Source organism: Panthera tigris, chromosome A1, assembly GCF_018350195.1.
Source record: "Panthera tigris isolate Pti1 chromosome A1, P.tigris_Pti1_mat1.1, whole genome shotgun sequence".
Taxonomy (NCBI): Eukaryota; Metazoa; Chordata; class Mammalia; order Carnivora; family Felidae; genus Panthera; species Panthera tigris.
The window spans coordinates 15,333,699-15,344,357 of record NC_056660.1 but is presented as its reverse complement, the minus strand read 5'-3'; the positions used below and the strand labels follow the sequence as shown (position 1 = coordinate 15,344,357).

General features: G+C 38.6%; 1 long non-coding RNA gene across 1 annotated transcript; it reads left to right on the top strand.

Annotated features, from left to right (window-relative positions):
- Nucleotides 1-6,803: 6,803 nt before the first annotated feature.
- On the top strand, nucleotides 6,804-8,127 carry LOC122230965. Its single transcript, XR_006208033.1, has 3 exons — nucleotides 6,804-6,961; nucleotides 7,410-7,453; nucleotides 8,024-8,127. It is a non-coding gene; the product is annotated as an uncharacterized LOC122230965 (long non-coding RNA).
- The last annotated feature ends 2,532 nt before the right edge of the window (nucleotides 8,128-10,659 follow it).

Below are 10,659 nucleotides of genomic sequence, written 5' to 3'. Positions count from 1 at the left end.
ATCCGTTACCCAAAAAGTATGTAGTTGGAAAAATAAATACTAATTATATGAAACATTATTTTTTATTTGGTATATAGTGGTACATCTCCTTTAAACTCAATAAAATGGTACACATTTGGTATAGGAAAAAAACATTTAGCATTGTAATCATTTCTTTGATGTTGAAGGCTAGTACTGAGAAGGACCCAGAGAACATTCATTAGTTCAGAGCAAATGAAGGGAGTTGTGAAAATAATGCTAAATCTTCAAATCTAGTAAGGATGACTCTTCTTGGCCCTCTCCTCTTTTCCCTTGTTTGTTCAAGATCTGCTCCCATTCCTGTTGGCATTTTGCTCTCTGTCTTTATTCTTAGTGGTTGAAGAAAGCTGGATGCTCATCCTTCCTTGTCTCATTTCCTGTCTCAGCTGTTAGGGAATAACTGGGGAAGAGCTTGATGTAGCAACATAGAATCTTCACTCTGCTCCTTTAAACTGAAACATGAATTTCTGGGGAAGTGAGGACACTGGTCTCTGTTGGAACTCTGCCACTAGCTAGTCATGTGGCAGTCACGTCACCCTAGTGAGATGAGGTTTCAGTTCTGTAACTGATTTGGGGGGCCTGTTTTTGGCAATTTTCCTTTGAAACACATTAAGTGAATACCTAACTTTGCACTTTTATATATCCGCTTAACAAATACTTATGAAATACCTATTATGTGCTAGCATTGTTGGGAGAATGTAGAAATGAGCAAAATAATATGGTTTCTGCCTTCATAGAATTACATACTTTCTAATGAAGAGATTTAAAAATAATGGTAAAATAAGGGTTCTTCCATCCCATACTCCTATTATATTTTATTTTCTCCCTTTGCTGTAAAACGTTGTATCCTGAGCTACCGACACCAATTTTGTTTGTAAAATAACATGCATTAATATTAATATCAGAAGTTACTGTCAGAATATAAGTTTTTTTAAAGGAAAAAAGAATTCCTATAACTTCTCTATCTGGAGATTAGCATGCTTACTTTAAATGTGAAATGACATTTTATTGGTTTTTCAGTGTTTAAACACTGCATACCATGGAGTCTAACAGCAGCCTTTTGACGTTTCCTTTTCTTTGCAGATTTATCCTCACACATATTAAATATTATCTGTCTTCTAGGTGATCTGTAATAAAAGGATACTGTTGTCTTTGACGTTTTCCCTAAACATAGAATGATATTTTAAGTTGAAAGCATTGCAGGGTTTTAAACTTTACTGATCTTTTAGAAGAATTACCCCATATTGTGTCAATGTTAGTAGTATTTAATTCCAAAGATTTCAATTAAAATAAGGTGCCAAACATAGACTTCAGGAGAAGAGAAATGAGCAAAGTTTGCTTATTTTAATTCATCATAATTAGGCTCTAGGTCATGGCCCAGCAACTTGAAGACACTTATTACACTGAGCCTGACTGTCATTTGGGAGTGGTGTTAGGCACGTAGGTAGACTTTCCTTTTCTCCTATACATGATATCAAATGGAGGCTTTTGCCTGAATGCAGTTCTGTTTGCATGCTTAGGAAAGGTGGTATGGATTTTCCTACTAATTTCACTGAGGGCTTATCAGAAGTTCCCCTTAACATTTGCAAATTTGGCAGCCGTTGTGAGGTTGAAAACACTGTGGGGTCAGAATTTGGGAAGATGGAGGAGGGCAGGTTAGATGTTGAGAAAAGTCTCCATGTTCTGGGAGAACATATTGCTGGTATCTCTCAGGGTGCCAAATATTTGTATCCTTCAAAGACATACACAGGAAAATAATGTCTCCATGTCATAATTCCAAGATGGATGTCCTTTCCTCCCTCCTTTCTTCCTTTCCCAAGCATTAATTGGACATGTGCCATTGTGCAGAGGACGAAGAATGCTCTGCCATTCAGATGTACATACATATAAGTCGTGTTCCTTTTATTATTATTTTTATTGTGGTAAAGTAGACACAACATAAAAGTTAACCGTTTTAATGTACACAGTTCAGTGACATAAAGTGCATCTACACTGTTGTACAGCCATCTCCAAAACTTTTCATCTTCCAAACTGAAACTCCATACCCATTCAGCAATAACTTCTCATCCTCTCTTAGCCCCAGCCCCTGGTGACCACCATTCTATTGTTTGTTTCTATGAATTTGACTAATCTAGATACTTCAAATAAGTGGAATGATATAATGTTTGTCCTCTATGTCTGGCTTATCTCACACATCACATAATGTCATTTATTTGTTTACTTATTTATTGATTGATAATTTACATCCAGGTTAGTTAGCATATAGTGCTATAATGTTTTCAGGAGATTCCAGTGATCATCCCCTTTGTACAACACCCAGTGCTCATCCCAACAAGTGTCCTCAATGCCCCTCACCCATTTAGCCCATCCCTCCCCCCACAGCCCTTCCAGCAACCCTTAGTTTGTTCTCTGTATGAAAGAGTCTCTTATGTTTTGTCCCTTCCCTGTTTTTGTGTTATTTTTGCTTCCCTTCCCTTATGTTCATTCATCTGTTTTGTATCTTAAATTCCACACATGAGTGAAGTCATATGATATTTGTCTTTCTCTGACTGACTTATTTTGCTTAGCATAATACCCTGTAGTTCCATTCACATTGTTGCAAATGGCAAGATTTCATTGTTTTTGATTGCTGAGTAATACTCCATTTGTGTGTGTGTGTGTGTGTGTGTGTGTGTGTGTGTGTGTACACTGTATCTTCTTTATCCATTCATCTGTTGATGGACATTTGGGCTATTTCCATACTTTGGCTATTGTCAATAGCGCTGCTATAAACATTGGGGTGCATGTGCCCCTTCAAAACAGCATACCTGTATCCCTTGGATAGATACCTAATAGTGCACTTGCTGGGTCATAGGGTAGTTCTATTTTTAATTTTTTGAGGAACCTCCATACTGTTTTCCAGAGTGGCTGCACCAGTTTGCATTCCCACCAGCAGTGCAAAAGAGATCCTCTTTCTCCACATCCTTGCCAACATCTGTTGTTGCCTGAATTGTTAGTTCTAGCCATTCTGACTGGTGTGAGGTGGTATCTCATTGTGGTTTTAATTTGTGTTTCCATGATGATGAGGGATGTTGAGCATTTTTTCATGTGTCTGTTAGACATATGGATGTCTTCTTTGGAGAAGTGTCTACTCATGTCTTATGCCCATTTCTTCATTGGATTATTTGTTTTTTGGGTGTTGAGTTTGATAAATTCTTTAATGATTTTGGATACTAACCCTTTATCTGATATGTCATTTGCAAATATCTTCTCCCATTCCATTGGTTGCCTTTTAGTTTTGCTGATTGTTTCCTTCACTGTGAAGAAAGAAGCTTTTATTCTTGATGAGGTTCCAACAGTGCATTTTTGCTTTTGTTTCCCTTGAGACATTGGATAAATTGATTGGATAAAATTGATAAACCCCTGGCCAGTTTGATCAAAAAGAAAAAGGAAAGGACCCAAATAAATCAAATCAAGAATGAAAGAGGAGAGATCACAACCAACACAACAGAAATAAAAACAATAATAAGAGAATATTATGAGCAATTATATGCCAATAAAATGGGTAATCTGGAAGAAATGGACAAATTCCTAGGAACATTATAAACTGCTGAAACTGAAACAAGAAGAAAGAAAATTTGAACAGACCCATAACCAGTAAAGAAATTGAATTAGTAATCAAAAATCTCCCAAAAAATAAGAGCATAGGGCCAGATGGCTTTCCAGGGGAATTCTACATAATGTCTTTAAGGTTCATTCATATTATATACCTTGTTCAGAATTTCCTTCCTTTTTAAGGTTAAACAATGTTCCATTGTGTATATGTATACAAAATGTATGCAAAAATATAACAGTATATAATAACAATTATTACTAATGTTATATATCAGTAATATAAATATAATAACAAATATATATTTGGCTATTGTAAATAATGCTGACATGAATATTAGTGTACAGGTGTCTGTTCAAGTCCCTATTTTCAATTTCACCAGGTGTATATCTAGAAGTGGACTTGCTGGATCATATGGCAATTCTGTATTTAATTTTCTGAGGAACTGCCATACTGTTTTCCATCATGGCTGCACCTCGTTACAATCCCACTCGCAGTGTATGAGGGTTCCAGTGTCTCCACATCCTCACCAACACCTGTTATTTTCTGGTTTTGTTTTTGTTTTTAGTAACAGTCATTATAATGGATATGAAATGGTATCTCTTTGTGGTTTGGATTTGTATTACCCTAATGACTAGTGATTTGTGCTTACTGGTCATTTGTGTATTTTCTTTGGAGAAATGTTTATCCAAGTCCTTTTCCCATTTTTAAGGTGGGTTGTTTATTTTCTGTTGTTTTTGAGTTGCAGGTGTTTAAAAATGTATTCTAGATATTAATCCCTTATCAAATACATGATTTGCAAATATCTTTCCCATTCTGTAGGTTGCCTTTTCACTCTGTTGATAGTGTCCTTTGATGCACAAAAGTTTGTAGTTTTGGTAAGTTAATTTATCTACTTTTTTCTTTTGTTGCCTACACTTTTGATGTCATATCCAAGAAATCATTGCCAAATGGTCATGTACTCTTAATTGATGTATATTTATTATATACATGAATCATATACCAAACAAAAGCAAATTGAACTTTAAAAAGGGATGAGACAAAGATGAGATAAGCAGTTACATTTTTTAAAACATCATTGAAAACATGTCATTGGATATGCTGTATTATCTTTGAAAAGATTTGGTTTTAAGTTCTGGTTCTAAACTCAGTTTCTTTCTATAGTTGTTTCTAAAGGTGGTCATAGTAGAAAAATACCTCACAAAGATACATATATACAAATTGAAGATGTGCATTGTTGGTTGTGCCTGCTATATCATGATGCTGTTTTTTCAATTCCATTCACCAATTTTGCAAAGATTTTAGTTGAAAATCACTCACCAGATGTTCATCTTCCATGATATCAATCAGTTGTTTATGCAGACTCATCAAAAAGTCCTGCATTTTATGTATTTTTGTAAGTGGGTATAGGTCCACTGAAATTCCACATGTGGATGGTTTGAAAACAGGTTTGAAAAATGTATTGTCAACTTTTAAAATGTGAGCACAGGAAGGAGTTGTTACAGGTGGCATACATTACTGTCAGTTGTATGATCATATGCTAATGGAAATAATATCAAACAGTCATTGTTCAAAATACTCTCCCCAGAGTAATTTTTTTGTTTTCAAGAAGCAGTTGTTTTCTCATTCATTATCAGAATCAAAATTATCAAAATGGTAGCTTCATCTTGAAGGTGGTGATAAAGGGTATTTAATCTATGAAAATATCTTCCAAACAGCAAATCCTGACAACCATTGTCATACCAGAAAAAATCAGCAAATCTGGAGCATGGTGTTTTATATAATAAAGATGTATAATACCTTTATATTCAACAAACCTTTTATGTATTTTGCCACAAGTAGAAAAAAACAAACAAACCTTGTGTCATTCAAAAGATTACCACGGTTATTCCTCATGTCATTACAAAGTATTGTACAAGAGTCTGTATTTTAAAGATCTTGTCTTCTTGGAAAGGAACTACATTTTTGACATCTCTAACACTTGGCACACTCCTGGCTTTAACTGCTTTGCTGTAACATCTTGACTATGAATGATGCAGTGCAGGATTTTATATGTGGAAATGTTTCTATGACTTTATCCCAGAATATTTTTTAGTCCACTTTAAGTAGCCATTCAGTTAAGGAAATTTTTTCATAAATAATTGTTTTCATTAAAGAATTTACCATTGAGAATATAGCTTCTTGGTACATGTTTTCCTTTAGTTGTTCATAAGAAAAGGAGTTATTTTTTATTTCTTTTTTGAACCAGACTAGTAATATCATAAATTGATTTTTTAGCAACATCTTTACTTTTTTCTATCTATACAGAAAACCTGTATTATTATATACTTATTTTAATATTTATTTCTTTACATCTTCAAACATTCAGCAGTTTTGCTGAGAATCTTTCAATTACATTTGCTGATAAAGGAATGCATTTCAGCTTGTCTCCATAGTGATTTTCTTGTATTTCAAGTATTTTTTTTACCATAAGAGGAAGAATAAGTGTTTATTCATACGTGGCTTTTCTTTTCTTTTTCTTTTCTTTTTCTTTTAATATTTCAGTATTAAGCAAGGATACTGAAAGAGGCTTCTAAACATTTCAATTGTAGTGAAGTTTCGTGAGGTACTTACTGGATTCATTGTTGTCTGACTTCGCCCCTGGCACTGTGGGGAGTTCACCAGAGGGAGTGGGTGGGAGAGTATTCTCCAGGCACAGTAAAGAGCAGATACAGACGTATGATGCTGTGAAAAAGGTGGGCAGCTTGGAAACCTGTGAAGAGCTCTGCTTGATCACCAAAAGATGAACGTAGGGGACCACAGGTGATGAGAGTGAAAATGACATCGGGAGCTGGAACTGAGGTTTTCTTTGGAGGGAGTGAGCAGTGAAGTGAAACTTAGCCCAGGTTCTTTATCAAACAGAACCAGAGGTAAGGATTAAATGCTAATGCTTTCCTGGAAAGGTAATCTGGGGGCAGTGAGACAGGAAAAGTGCAATAAGTCAGGGAAGGATGGGAGGTAACACAAGGTCTTCATTACGAAGCTGGTCATCACTTCACGAAGAAACAGAGCCAGTTTCTCAGCCACTTGAAACAGCTCCAAAGACGCTGTACAAAAAAGACGTGCCTCAGAGCATTCCATCAGAGGGTGTAGGGGAAGGGAATCCATCTGATAGCATCTTACCTTCTCTTGTCTCCCATTGAACAGAGCTCACTGTTGAGGTATTAACTCCCTTCTACTTTTGAACTGCATCACTGGGCACCTTCTAGAGAGCCAGATCCATGCCTTGCAGTGTGGTGCTTCATCTGAGTCTGGAACCGGTCATTGTGGCAGTGGTTGAGGCAGAACAGATAGCCAAGGGCTGATTGACAGGTGAGGCTGGGGGAATCTGAAGCAGTGCAGTGCATAAGATGTACCCAGGACAGATGACCTCTTATGATCCTCAGATACGCTTGTGACCTTCCATTATATATGGTTTCTGTGATACAATATTGGGCTTGTATTGTTATGAGAACAAATTGCTCTTACTGCTTCCCCACAGAGGGGAGGAACAAGTCAGTCAGTCACAGAATTCCCCTCAGGAAGGAGACTTGTTGTGATTTCCAGAAAGAAGGCAAGTAGGCTAGTGAAATAATAAGCTACAGTCTCTTGGCTGGGGCTGGTCCTGAGGCTCTAATTGATATTTATCATCTCTGTCCTCACATACATTCTATATACTTCCCTCATCCTGGGCCAGCTTTTGCTGGTCTATATTGGTTTCTTGGTGAGGTGACCTAGAACTTCAAGTGGTCTCACCCTTTGCTTTCCCTGTACGTTTTAGGTCATGGCTGCTGCATTTTTCCATTAACCATTACCAATGGGCATGTGAGTACTGAGAGATACCCAGTGGATCCCCTGGGTTTCAGACACTATCTCCTTTGAAGCCATCCTGTGATGGTAACACCAGCTCTTTAATTAAATCAATAAGACAGGAAACCATTTCTTTACCTTTTGGACTGTTGGCATGAAAGCTCAAAATATTGTCATTAAAGCTCAAAATGGTCCGGGGGTAATCAATGGGACTCTTACATACAGTAGCAGATGTGCCCCTTCTCCGGGAACTAGGGCCTCCGATTGGGAAGGACCTCGGATTGCAAGGAGTAGAAGCACAGATCCTATCAATGGACCCCTGTGTTTGATGATGAGGGGACAACTTGTGTGTCTCTTGCTTCCTGGACCCATAAACCCTTACTGTTGGAAGCATATTACTATATGTCACCTGTCAGTTTGGCCCATATATCACTTCTTGGAAGACAGTACCCAAACCCACAAGATATTGCATCCATAGTTGAGCCCTCAACAGGCTGTTTGTCATTCTGTTGGTCTGGTGGGGTACGTAGTATAATCATTGAGTCCCCTGGTAACAAGTCCCCTTTTGTACCTCTTTTGCTGTAGAAAACAATCCCACGTGGGAGCTAACATTGTGTGGAAAGCATGTTGAAGGATAAAGCATTCTGCAAGCCCTTTGATAGTGGTGTCGATAGAGGCTTTGCAGGTAGCAAAGGCAACCGTCTATCCAGAGTATGTGTCAATTTTGTATGGATTAATAATTAATGTCCCTTCCAGCATGGAAAAATTAACTTGCCACTAGATAGTTGTTGAATGACATCTAAAGGGATGGCGGTACATTGAGGGCACATCTTTAGTCTCTGATGCTGGCACATTGGCCACTCATAAGTGTATGTAGCCAGATTGGTGATGATGACAAGAAGCCATTGTTATTAGGCCCATGCATAGTCTTCATCTTTGTTACCCTGTCTACTCTGTAGCTTATTGCACAAGCACTGGGCTGGTCAAGGAGACTATTCAGGGTCATTATGTCAGACCATCTTTCAGAGTCACCCACATTTGGGGCTAATGTGGTAATGTTCATTTCCAGCTACACCAACACACTATGAGCCAGTCTTGTGTCTTTTTCCTCTGAGACTTGGTCAGCACAGGAATTAATGGGTTGAAAGAGAGGCACTGGTGTTGTAGAAATAGATGGCAGGCAGTCTGGACCAGCAGTTGATAGTAATTTACTCATAATTTTGGACCTTCTCCAGCCTCATCACAAATGTGCCACTTCCGTCATATAGTAGACTGCTGCTGTGTCTGTCCAGCAGTATGATTTGGTGGATCTGCGAACACGCTAAGTGTACAGAGGCCACACTTCCTCTGTCTGCCCCAGTGATTGATCATAGCAGACTGATCATAGCATAGTAAGGTGGGTCTATTCCTGGGAGACAGGGACTCCTCTAACAGGAGGTTTTAGCTTGTGGATGTGTCAGCATTCCTGCCAAGATTTCCTTTGAACTGCACTGGAGTCTAGGACTCTTCTATATAACCTTCCTAACTTCTTTCTCTCCTTCAATAGTGATCAGATCTGTAGCACATGTTTAATTGAATCTTGGTATTTGCTTCTTGGAGAACCAGGACTAACATGTGGTGCTTCATCTGAGCATGGGAGTGGTGGAGGGGAGCTAGAAACTCCAGGCCTTGGGATCAGGCAGAAGATTTCTGTAGGCAGGCATTTTAGATGTGTGAAGTAGCTGTAGTTAGGGCAGAGCAAGTGACAGAGGCCTGGGAGACAGGGAGGCTGAAGGATCTGAAGGGGTGCGTAAGAGATGTTCAATGTGGAGGGTTTTCAACAACAGAGTGAGGTTTATAATTATAGGCACATCGCTTCAGCAGTGAATTGAATGACTGGAGAGCAGCAAATATAACAACAGGGAGACTGTTTAGGAGACAGTGTTATAGGCAGGGGATAATGAGTGCAAACTACAATAGTGTCATTGAGAAGGAAGACAAAGGGATAGGTAAGACACTGAGAATGGTGAGAAGGGGATAAGGAAAACTAACAAGTCTTAGTGATATTGAGGTCAGACAAAGGGGAAAGAGAAGCGGCCAAGCTGGTTCTTTGGTTACTGGTTGAAGAACTGAGAGGATAAAGAATATAGTAGGAAAAACTTTCCTTCTTTCAAAATAAAGCCTCTCTGGTTACATTGAGTTGCGGTGTCTATTTAACATCCACATGAGCTGTGGGATGTATAGATTTGGAGCTCAGGAGCTGAGGAGAGGGTTTGCACAGCAGATGCAGATGCTGGAATTCTCAACTTAAGGAGAAGCTGTGAGCAGTGATGCAATTGCCCAGGCAGAATGTGAAGAGAAGGGCCTCATGATGCAGGTCTGGAGCTCACCACTGTTTAGTAGGAGGATTGATGATGAGGAGCCCATGGAAGAGTAGAACTGAGATCTAGAAGAAAAACTGGAGTCCTAGACACCCACTGTGTAAAGAACCTCACAAAGAGGAGTCATCAATAGTGTTGGGTCCCTGGAGTGGTCAAACAAGGTAGGGGCTGAAAAATAGACACCTTGTTGTTATTACAGTCGTTAACAAGATTTATTTTTTTGTTTGTTTGGTTTTAAGTTTATTTATTAATTTTGAGAGATAGTGTGTGAGTTTTCATGAGTAGGGGAACGGCAGAAAGAGAGAGAGAGAATCCCAAGCAGGCTCTTTGCTCTCATTGCAGAGCCCAGTGCTGAGCTTGATCTTATGAACCTTGAGATTATGACTTGAGCCAAGATCAAGAGTTGGACACTTAACTGACTGAGCCACCCAAGCGTCCCAGCAATATTTCTAATCTGGGAAGAAGCCAGATGACAATGGGGTCTGAATGAAAGGGAAGTACAAAAGTGACGATGGAGAAATGCACTGTTCTTTCAGTGAGTCAAGTGTGAATTAAATTGGCAGAATTCAAGGAGGACTTTCTTGTTTCTGTTATTTTATTTTTTTAAGATGACAGAGACATGTGCACATTTCTAGGCTAATGGGAAAGAACCAGCAGAAAGGGAGAGGTGGAGGTTACAGGTGAGAGAAGAGAGTGAGATGAGGTAAAGCCTCAGATCATGGTAGTTTCTGTTTGTTTTATGATGGTCTCTAGATGAAGAAAGAGAGAGAGAGAGAGAGAGAGAGAGAGAGAGAGAGAGAGAGAGAATTTCTTCTGAATGAGCTTCTTGATGTAAACAAGCCCATACATTAATGTCACGTA